Here is a 10,721-nt window from a genome sequence, read left to right on the forward strand (position 1 = left end):
CAAGGGGGAGAGGCCCCTTGTGGGTGGGACCATCTCTGGGCTGGTAGTCTTGGATTCTATAAGAGAGCAGGCTGAACAAGCCAGGGGAAGCAAGCCAGTAAAGAACATCCCTCCATGACTTCTGCATCAGCTCCTGCTTCCTGACCTGCTTGAGTTCCAGTCCTGACTTCCTTGGTGATGAACAGCAGTATAGAAGTGTAAACCGAATAAACCCTTTCCTCCCCAACTTGCTTCTTGGCCATGATGTTGTGCAGGAATAGAAACCCTGACTAAGACAGTGGAACTGGTGGCTCTAGCTATAGATGTAGCTGAGGATTGCCTAGTTGGTCATCAATGGGAGGAGCGGCTCTAGGTCCTGTGTAGGTTCTATGCCCCAGTATAGGGGAATACCAGGACTGGGAATGGGAGTGGGTGGGTTGGGGAGCAGGGGGAGGGGGAAAGGGATAGGGGATTTTTGGAGGGGAAACTAGGAAAGGGTAAGATTTAAAATGTAAATAAAGAACATATCTAATAATAACAAACAAACAAAAGAGTCCTGCAAAACAAGAGGCACATTTAATGTCCCTGGTGTCATTCCTCTAGCCCAAAACCTCTGTTCTTATATATAACAAATCTGAAAGGAATATATTTCAGGAACAATGTTAACTTCCCATTATTATCATCCCATAAGCTTAATATACCCAGAATTCTCACTAGATTCTATTTTAGAATGATTTCCTCAGAGCAGTATGATACTAAATTGTTGTCATTTAAAAAAGAAGAACCAGAAGTTTGACATACTGTTTATATGTTGCTTTGGGGATAACAGGATACTTTATTAGTTTTATTTTATTTTATTTTATTTTACTTCATTTTATTTTTTGTTTTTACAATAGCTTCAGCTGTCATAGAATTTTCTTTGTATATCAGGATAGTCCTGAACTCAGAAATCCTCTAGCCTCTGCCTCCCGAGTGCTGGAACTAAAGGTGTGTACCACTACCACCCAGCTAATTTTATTATTTTTTAAATCTTGAACACAACTGAGTCTCCATGCCTGTTTCTCACTTAGGAATCTATCAGGCACACATCCCCTAAACATTGCCAGTGGCCTTTCATCAGAAGAGATTTGAGGCCCTTAGGTAAGCCAACATCCAAATTCAAGGTGACAGCAGAGTTACTAGGAGAAAATATAGACTAGGTGTGACTTCGCACTCCAGGGTCTTGTTGGCTTCTGGTCTGACAGGTGTAAACACAGCGAAGGAAAATTCGCAACACAGAAATGGAGCAATTTCTCTGACTTCCTACCCACGGTTCATTTAATATTTATCCTAAAACAACGTTTAGAGCACAGAGCCTTCTGCCTATTGCTATAAGGAGAAATGCAACTCAACAACAGTTTTCTCTTAATGTACTCAAAAGATTTTGTGTAATTTGGACGGAGGCTCTAATAAAGGGGCATAATGGATTATTCTCCGCCTTTCAGTATTTCCTACTCTGTTTATATGGAATCTGAGGGCTGTCATCATCCCAACTGTGGTCATCAAAACAATTCCAGAGGGATAGAATTCTCTATGCATCTAGGGGTGGCATACATGTGTGAACGAGCACAGGGAACATGAACGGGCGGCTTGTTCTGCAGGTCACTGGGTCCAGATGGCAGCTCAGCTGCCTCCAGAAGCCCTGCTCTCTCACACATCTGCTCCCTCTTTTTTCTTTTTCATATCCTTTATCTCAATTGTGCAAAAATACGTTCATGAGCCCCTCCCCCATTAACTTATACACTTGTTTTCATGTCATGATCCTTTCTCATCTTATTCCCCCTCCCTGACCTCTAGTCACCTCTGTTGACATTTGTGAAATAGACCCTCATGACAATCTTTATGTAAGTGGATAGATGTATAATCTTACAACACATCAGGGGATATACAGCTTTATGGACTACTGAATTCAAGTCTAATTTTTTAAGTTATTTTGGGTTTCCTTTTTGAACTTAACATTGGTTGGTCGTCCTAGCTATACTACTGTTTTTCGATGTAGTTGATTAATACTGAGGCCACAAAGTATTACACTCATAACACAGCTTGAGTGCTGAATCTCCTAGAAATAGTCATGCATCCCCCACACACAAGCATTCCTCCAGGGCATCTCCTTGGGAGTTCATGACTGAGTTTCTCACGTAGAATGAGCTGGTAGGGTCTAAGAGTACATCCATATCAAAAGTCACTAGGCTTTGCATTGCATGTCCTGAGGATTTCTGTCTAAGTTTTTATACAGTGGAAAGAAGCTGGTAGGATCTGAGAGTATAGCCTTATTATTGGCACCAAATACCCAAGATATTCCCCAGAGGACTGTACTTGAGGATTCTATCCTTCCCTCCATCCCCATCCGAACCATGACTGTTTGGTGACACCTAGAAAAAAACAAAACAAAAAGTACATACACACAAAACTAAATATGTAAATAAAATAATATTTATTTTATTAGTTACAATAATAGAATCAATACAATTATAATAGATATGATTATAATAATACAACTGATATAATTATAATAATATAATTGATACAACTATAATAATATAAGAAATTCTAATAAATATGGAATGCATTTTGTGCTGGCCAGAGCCTGTCCTGGGGTGTGGTTGATATACTCCCACTCTGATACTCCATTGGAGAAAACGGATCAGCAGCAGATGGTAAGAGTGAAGTTCCTACATTGAGACAGATGAGATAAAACCCAGTCACGGTCAAAACCAGAGAATAAAACTAAGCTGGAGTCTATTTAATATAGAGTCTTAGAACAAAATAGAAGATGCCTAGCCTGAGTCCAGTGGCTGTTATTACATGACATCATTAAGTCCTGACAGACAGGAGCACCAGGCTCCCAGAGGAAATTCATCTGTGTGGTCATTCAGGGAGTGGGGGGGGGGGAGTCTTCTGTTCATAGTGCTTCAGCCTGTTTATTAACTGAAGTAGCTAGCCTCATTATGAATACATCAAAATATGCTTGGGTTTGCTCTTTCCATCCTCAGAGTGGTTTTTAAAACACCTTTTTGATATGCTAAGAGTCTCTAATGAGAATAGAAAGCATCAATTCAAAGAAAAAGGGGGCAGTTGCTTCAATAAAGAACAGCTATCTTCTGCTGTTAGTCAGCAGGTTGCCTATAGGGACTGCAGACTGGATTTTCATTCAGCAGCAGGCCTCACTAAAGAGGGCAACAGCTATGACTGACCTTGGAGAACTCAAACATGTATTTGCCTTTAGTTTTCCATGATTTTAGAAAATTCAAACTCCAGGTGTCTCGGAGGTAGTGTTAAGTGATGATCTAAGAGGAAATGGTACAGAGGTTTGGTTTCCAAAGTCCAGTGTTGCTCAACGAAGAAGCAGAAGGATCATTGTAGTTGTCTCTGTTTTGTTTTGTTTTTTTATTTGTGTTTTTGTTTTGCTTTGTTTTGTTTTTGCTTTTTGTCTCCTTATCCCTAAGAAGTTATTTCCCAGTTCTCAGGACCAATGTGCAAAAGTGTTTCTCAATCGTCTGATACATAAGGACACTGGGTAAACTGCACTTGCGAGATTTACTCTTATCAGTAAAAAAGTAGAAAATGAATCTCAGCTATAATACAGGGATCACAAAATGAAAGCACTTAGGCAAGATGTCACTCCAAAAGTGGGAAACACACACACACACACACACACACACACACACAGATACAGAGAGAGAGGGAGGAGGGGGGGTTACAAAGTCCTGTGGAATAGAGATTACAATCATTATAAGTAGGTACTCTAAAGAAGTCAAGACTGAAGAACTTGTGTACACAGGACATCATGAACTTTGTAAACTATCCCTCTTGCTCGAGCATTTTTTAAAGGGCAATGCACCCTGATGAATGATAATCAAAACAAAGAGAAACAGAGAAATCTCTTGATGGCAGGAAATAGAAATGGCACAGTAGGAAGAGATAATGCCATCAAGAACCTCTTTGTTTGGCTCAGTAAGATGGGCATTATATAAAGACAATTGCTATCCCAGAAACCCACGTAGTGGAATGAGAACATTGGATCTTCCAAGTTCTTTCCTGACCCCAATTTGTGCTCTGTGGCACACACACCAATTTACCACTAAATAAGCAAATAAAGAAAACATAATAAAATAAATGCATTAATCAATTAATTAGTGTAAAAATTTCCTACTCTAGCTCCCCCTGGAGAGGGTACTCAACATTCAGAAAGAATAGTTTTGGTAAGTAAAGCCAACACTATCACTCTTCACTTAAGATACCCCTGGATACTATACCTGTGTCTTTGTGCCACTGTACAAATTACAACTCAGTGTGTACTTTTTACCCTCCGGGCCACAGCAATACCTCTTTGAGGGACTGCCCTTAGGTGACTAGAGTCCAATATCTGTGCATAGAGAACGTCTCAAGTGTGTTTGTCTATAACGCTGGGGCAGGCACTATCTTGGTAATGAACTTACAGAGCATGCACACCAGCTTTCTGTCTGGTGTCACAGACTGTGAGAACTCACAGGGTTGGGGTGAGGGAATCTGCTACCATTTAGGACTTCACATGCTGTTCCTCTGCTTGAGTCTTCCATCCTATGTCCTGCTTTCCTTGTTCATTTGTAGTTTCCAATGGGAGTGCCTTAAATAAATCACTGACATATGTAGGCATCCTTATCTCACAGTTTCCTCTGGGGACTCCTGCCAAGACAACGAGCCACTGAAAGGATGTAAAAATAATGAAAGGGAATCTCTCTGTTTGTCAGAAGATCCTTTGTTTTGGTGGATTTGAGAATAAAAATATAATAGTAGTCACAGAGAAAGGGCAGGGGTTTTTGATGGGGTGATCTGTGTAATAGAACAATCATGCACATACAGACACGCACCTGCACACATACACACACATGTACACACATGGACATGAACAACTATATAAAGAAGTTCTACCACTTTCTAAGGTGCTCACACACCAGATCCTTTTAAAGAACTGGACTGAATGTTGAGTTCTTCATTGGGATGGGTACACTGCAGAAGGGGAGGGGTTGGCCTTGTGGTCCAATAAAGGAGCCGAGCCTATGGACACATTTCATTCTGCTTGCACATAAAAACAAGAGTTCAGCCTGTCATCAATACAGCAGAATGGGAAAGTGACAGAAATAATGCTAGCCTAATCTGAATCTATTTGCTCTCTGCTTCCATCAACGCTTTATACAAACTGTTTAAGCCATTCGTGCCAAGCTCCACATGCTGTTACACAGAAGCTGACATAATTAAAACATTTCCTTTTCTCCTTTGTTCAGTGATCAAATGCCACCCTCTGTCATCCTGACTCCCCGGTGATTTTCTCCCACCTTTCCTCTCTTTCTTTCCTTTAGATGTCCTCGCATCTTCCCATAATTGAAAGCTGATGTCATCTGGAAGACACATGCACTCTCTATTTTCAGAGGCTCTGTCATCAACACAGCTGTCTGGCATCCTGTCATTGCCCATCGCTGTCAGTTAATACAGGAACACAAACCTTCGGTGACATTATGCAAATGGGTAACCTTCCCTGGAGACTTTCTGCCTCGATGCCAGCGTCTAAGTTGCCCTGAAATAGCACATTGTCCATGTAGACAGCTGTAACCTACGCGGATGTGTGTCACAAAACAAGGAAAAAAACTCATCTTGACCTCATTTGCTAAGGGAATCTGCAATTTCTACACTCAAGTAGCATTCTGGAAACAAGGGTCTCACAAAAACAAGAACCTGCCTTTAGAATTCTATCCTCCGCAGCATTTAGAAGGAACATGCAGGAGAAGTAAAATTTGAATCTCAGTTACTGCAATCTCCACCTCTCTTACTTCGGGAAGCAGAGTAAGTTTTCCATGCTCTCTTTCACACCCACCTGTAAGAAGAAGAAGATGTCCACTGTGACCTGTTCTGGTCAACTATCTCCCTTCCCTCCTCTCTACCCTGCAGAATCATCAAGCCAATGTACATATTCTATGCATTAAAAAACTAAGATGTCAAACTTACTATGCTCGCCGTTCAAGCATCACAGGAGACTTAGGTACACCTGCTCTCCATGCCCATTTAAGTTTTCAACATCCCTAGTGTTTCCCTATGTCCTATCTTCCTTTCACTCAACATATATTTTATAACTATTGACTGTACTCAATCACTTACTAAGTCCTAGGACAAACACAACATTAACTCGCAAATGGCCTGCTCTCAACAACTTTGGGATCTATGCATACAGGCAGAATCACTGAGGGACTCTACATTGTGCTGGTGGCCCAGAATGTTTTCAAGGAAAAGCCAACATTTATAAGCAAATAGAGAATGTGTAGTGATTTTCCTATTGCAGCTGTGTCTTAAAATTGTACAAAATATAATACATTCAAGTTCTAAAGACCAGAAGTCTAGAGTCTGTCCTGAGAAAGCATCGATCCTCTGAGCCCTTGTCTCCTACAGTGCTACCAGATCCTTGGCACTCCTGACCTTGTAACATCATCACCCTCTCATCATCATCTCCAAGTCTGCTCTACTGTCATAGAGAGACCAACTGGGTAATACAGAATAATATCCCCATTCTAAAATCCTTAACTATGTAATAACTACAAAATCTCCCTTGCCATATAGCATAACCCTACATTCCAAGGACTAGGGCACAGATATCTCTGGGTTAGTAGGTATCAGGTATTATTCAGCCTTCCACAGAAATATTGCATATGAGGGAAGTAAGGATGCAGGCATGTTGCCATCAGGACATGGTGAGAAGAATGTATGCAGTAGACATCTGGAATCTCCACATCCACTATAGGATAAAATGTTTTTAGGACACTGAAAATATTTAAAGACAAGTAGAAATCATCAAAAAAAAAAAAAAAAAACATGTGAAGCAAAGATTATTTTCAAAATTGAATACGGCAGTGATATACAGACTGATTTGAGATCAATCTCACTTTTACGTATGACAGAGCCCAACAGGTGCCTTCAAGGAATGTAGTGATCTAGTGAAGGGAAAGACTAGTTAGTCCAGGCAGCAGAACGGAGGTCACAAGAGCACAGGCTCCGTTCTGCTAGACCATTACTGGGTAGCCCTGTGCAATCACTGTCCTGTAAGGTGTGGGCACAGTGGTATCACAAATCAGACTTCTCAAAGGAAGTCAGAATTGAGCATGTTCTGTATAGCCTAACTTTTAAATATCAATAGCTATTCAGTTGAACAAATTAATTATAATATTGAAATAGTACATCTAGGACTTGCAAGCTACCTGTGGCAATGTGTAGCCTCTGGCTCAGAGGATAGCAATGCCAACCAGTAACTTTATTTGATGCTTAGGGCTAGTATCAGCTCATAGGTACAACTGAGATCACATATAGCTTTATCGATCTAGTCCTTAGCCTTTCTATTGATTTCTCTCTGCCACAATATCCAGCCGCATATCATCCAGTTGGGAAAATAAGACAGAGGAATAAGATGAGTGACACCAAATGGTGAGATGTACTCTATCAATGAGTGTTATAGTAACAACTGCAACAGGGACAAAATGACTTGACTAAGCTCACCCGGACTTCTTTCTTACATAATCTTAAATTCCGCAGCAGATTTGACCATCCTACCCTACAGCCAATCCTGTTCTGGAATATTCTCATCAATATATTTGATTCTATGAAGAATCTGTGTCCACATGTTCTGGGGGAAGCTGTCTTTTCCACTGGATGGTTTTAGCTCCTTTGTCAAAGATCAAGTGACCATAGGTGTGTGGGTTCGTTTCTGGGTCTTCAATTCTGTTCCATTGGTCTACCTGTCTGTCGCTGTACCAGTACCATGCAGTTTTTAATCACAATTGCTCTGTAGCACAGCTTGAGGTCAGGCATGGTGATTCCACCAGAGGTTCTTTTATTGTTGAGGATAGTTTTTGCTATCCTAGGTTTTTTTATTATTCCAGATGAATTTGCAAATTGCCCTTTCTAACTCAGTGAAGAATTGAGTTGGAATTTTGATGGGGATTGCATTGAATCTGTACATTGTTTTCGGCAGGATAGCCATTTTGACTATGTTAATCCTGCCAATCCATGAGCATGGGAGATCTTTCCATCTTTTGAGATCTCCTTCAATTTCTTTCTTCAGAGACTTGAAGTTTTTGTCATATAAATCTTTCACCTCCTTAGAGTCACACCAAGGTATTTTATATTTTTTGTGACTATTGTGAAGGGTGTTGTTCCCCTAATTTCTTTCTCATCCTGTTTATCCTTTGTGTAGAGAAAGGCCACTGATTTGTTTGAGTTAATTTTATATCCAGCTACTGCACTGAANCTGTTTATCAGGTTNAGGAGTTCTCNGGTGGAATTTTTAGNGTCACTTATATATACTATNNTATNATCTGCNAANAGTGATATTTTGACTTCTTCCTTTCCAATTTGTATCCCCTTGATCTCCTTTTGTTGTCAAATTGCTCTGGCTAGGACTTCAAGTACAATATTGAATAGGTAGGGAGAAAGTGTGGCCACATCTTTTTATACTTGGTTCTTAAGGGGAAAATGAGACAAGTTCCCCTCTACTCTTTATCGATAAATGCATACATGTTGTGATTTATGTTTCCCCTGTATACTGTGTAGTTTCTGAATGTGCTGACACTGTCTAAGTTCAAGACAGCTTTGAGAAGTTTCCTGTGCTTGGGAAGAAAGCTGTAAACAAGGTGCGAAACAAGTTTCTTAAACTTCAGACACAATACTACACAATCTACCCATTCCACAGTGTCTTAGCTCTATGCTAAGAAGAGACACCATGATCATGGCAACATTATAAAAGAAAGCATTTAATTGGGGCAGGCTAACATTTGGAGGTTCAGTCCCTTATCATCATGGCCTGAAGCACGGAGGCATGCAGGCAGACCTAGTACTGGAGAGATATAGCTGAGATGGCACCCAGATCAGCAGGCACCAGGAAGAGGAAGAGGAAGAGGAAGAGGAAGAGGAAGAGGAGGAGGAAAAGGAAGAGGAAGAGACACTAGGCCAGGCTTGAAACCCCAAAGCCTACCCCCCCCCATGACACTCTTCCACCAACAAAGCCACGCCTACTACAACAAAGCCACACCTCCTAATCCCTGTCTTATAGCAACATTACCTTATGACCAAGCCTTCAAACCTATGAGTTTATGGGGAGGAGGGGCATTATTATTCAAGCCACCATACGCAGGTTAAAATAGAATCTGTTTTAATAATTCATTTAATAATTCATTCATATAGAGATCAGTGAATTACCTTCTCGGGGAATTTAACCAACATGAGATATCATTTGTCTAAAGAAGGTTTCAGGTGTCTCGTCAGAAATAATTGTAAACATGAATAAGGGACCCTCAAAGTATAGAAAAATATTGTATTTGTATGCCTAGGCATGCATTGTTCTGTCTATTCTAGTGCCTCACAACACATACTTGTTTGCTTGTGATGTATAGAATATGGGATGAGCATGTTCATGTTACCATATTTGTATATTTTGCTGAACTTCACCCCCCCCCAGGAAAAAAAGGTAAGAAAAAGAAAATAACTAGCTCATTTTTAAATAGTCCCATGAGTGTAATGTAGAAGAAGATATATTTTCCTATTTACAAGTTCTTTGTACTTAATTTCTTCCTTATTATAAATTTGCCCATTTGGTAAAATTAAGTAATAAAAAATAATTAAAATTGCAACTTACAGGAATTTAAATGATTTGTAATCCCCAAGGAATTACCAGCACATTAATAAGAGCTGCATTCCAGGGAGAAGGCTTTGAATTATGTACAGCTTCCACCTTGCTAACTAATTATTTCAACTTTCTTTTTTCTTCTAACCCAGAAAATTGGTGAGAGATATCACTGGGTTCACCTTAACTTTTCACAAAAGATTAACTCTTTTTCAAACTCCAGTACTCCCGTTAGGGCCTGTTCTTGAGTTTAAAGCTTATTTCATTGCACATATATGTATGGCTTGTTATAATTTTTTAAAAACTATTGACTTATTAAGCACAAGCTAATATGTGTCTGCAGAAGGAAAAAAATTTAATTTTATATGTTTATATCTACCTGTAAAGAAGTGTTCAGTGTAGTAATTCTGAGTCATTATAAAACATCAATTTGGAGACCGAGGTCAGTTTATAGTAATAATTTTTATTATTTCTTTTCTCCCAGAGTCACTGCGTTGATTCTGTCTGAGGATCAGATTAATGAATATATGAAATGTTATTACAGAGGAAACTGCATACAAAAATTCATTTTTCATGCAGATCCACTACACACTTTGCTGATCTCATTACAGCCGTAAAAGGCAATTTCTAGGGTTTCTGGTGCTGGTGACAGACAGTGCTGCCTGAGCAGGGAAGCAGGAGCTATGGGGAGAGGGAATGTCTCAGGGCTCAGCCACTTCACCTGATGGTGGAGCTCTGAATGAATCAATAGGGGCAGGATGCAATCAAGGGATTCTAAAATAATCTTCATTAGAAGTGTAACATCCTCAGGGAATTCCCTGCCTCCGAGAAGGGGCTTAGATTAATGAATGGGTTTGGACCTCCCCTTCTTCAACGCAGTGTGAACTAACTGCAATCAGAGTATCTGTGGAGCAGGAAACGCGCGCCTGCGTGTGTGTGCGTGTGTGTGTGTGTGTGTGCGCGCGCGCGCGTGTGTGTGTGTGCGTGTGTATGTGTGTGTGTGTGCGCGCGCGCGTGTGTGCGTGCGTGTGTGTGTGTGTGCGTGCGTGCGTGCGTGTGTGTG

The sequence above is a fragment of the Mus pahari genome, chromosome 5 (genome assembly GCF_900095145.1).
Source record: "Mus pahari chromosome 5, PAHARI_EIJ_v1.1, whole genome shotgun sequence".
Lineage (NCBI taxonomy): Eukaryota > Metazoa > Chordata > Mammalia > Rodentia > Muridae > Mus > Mus pahari.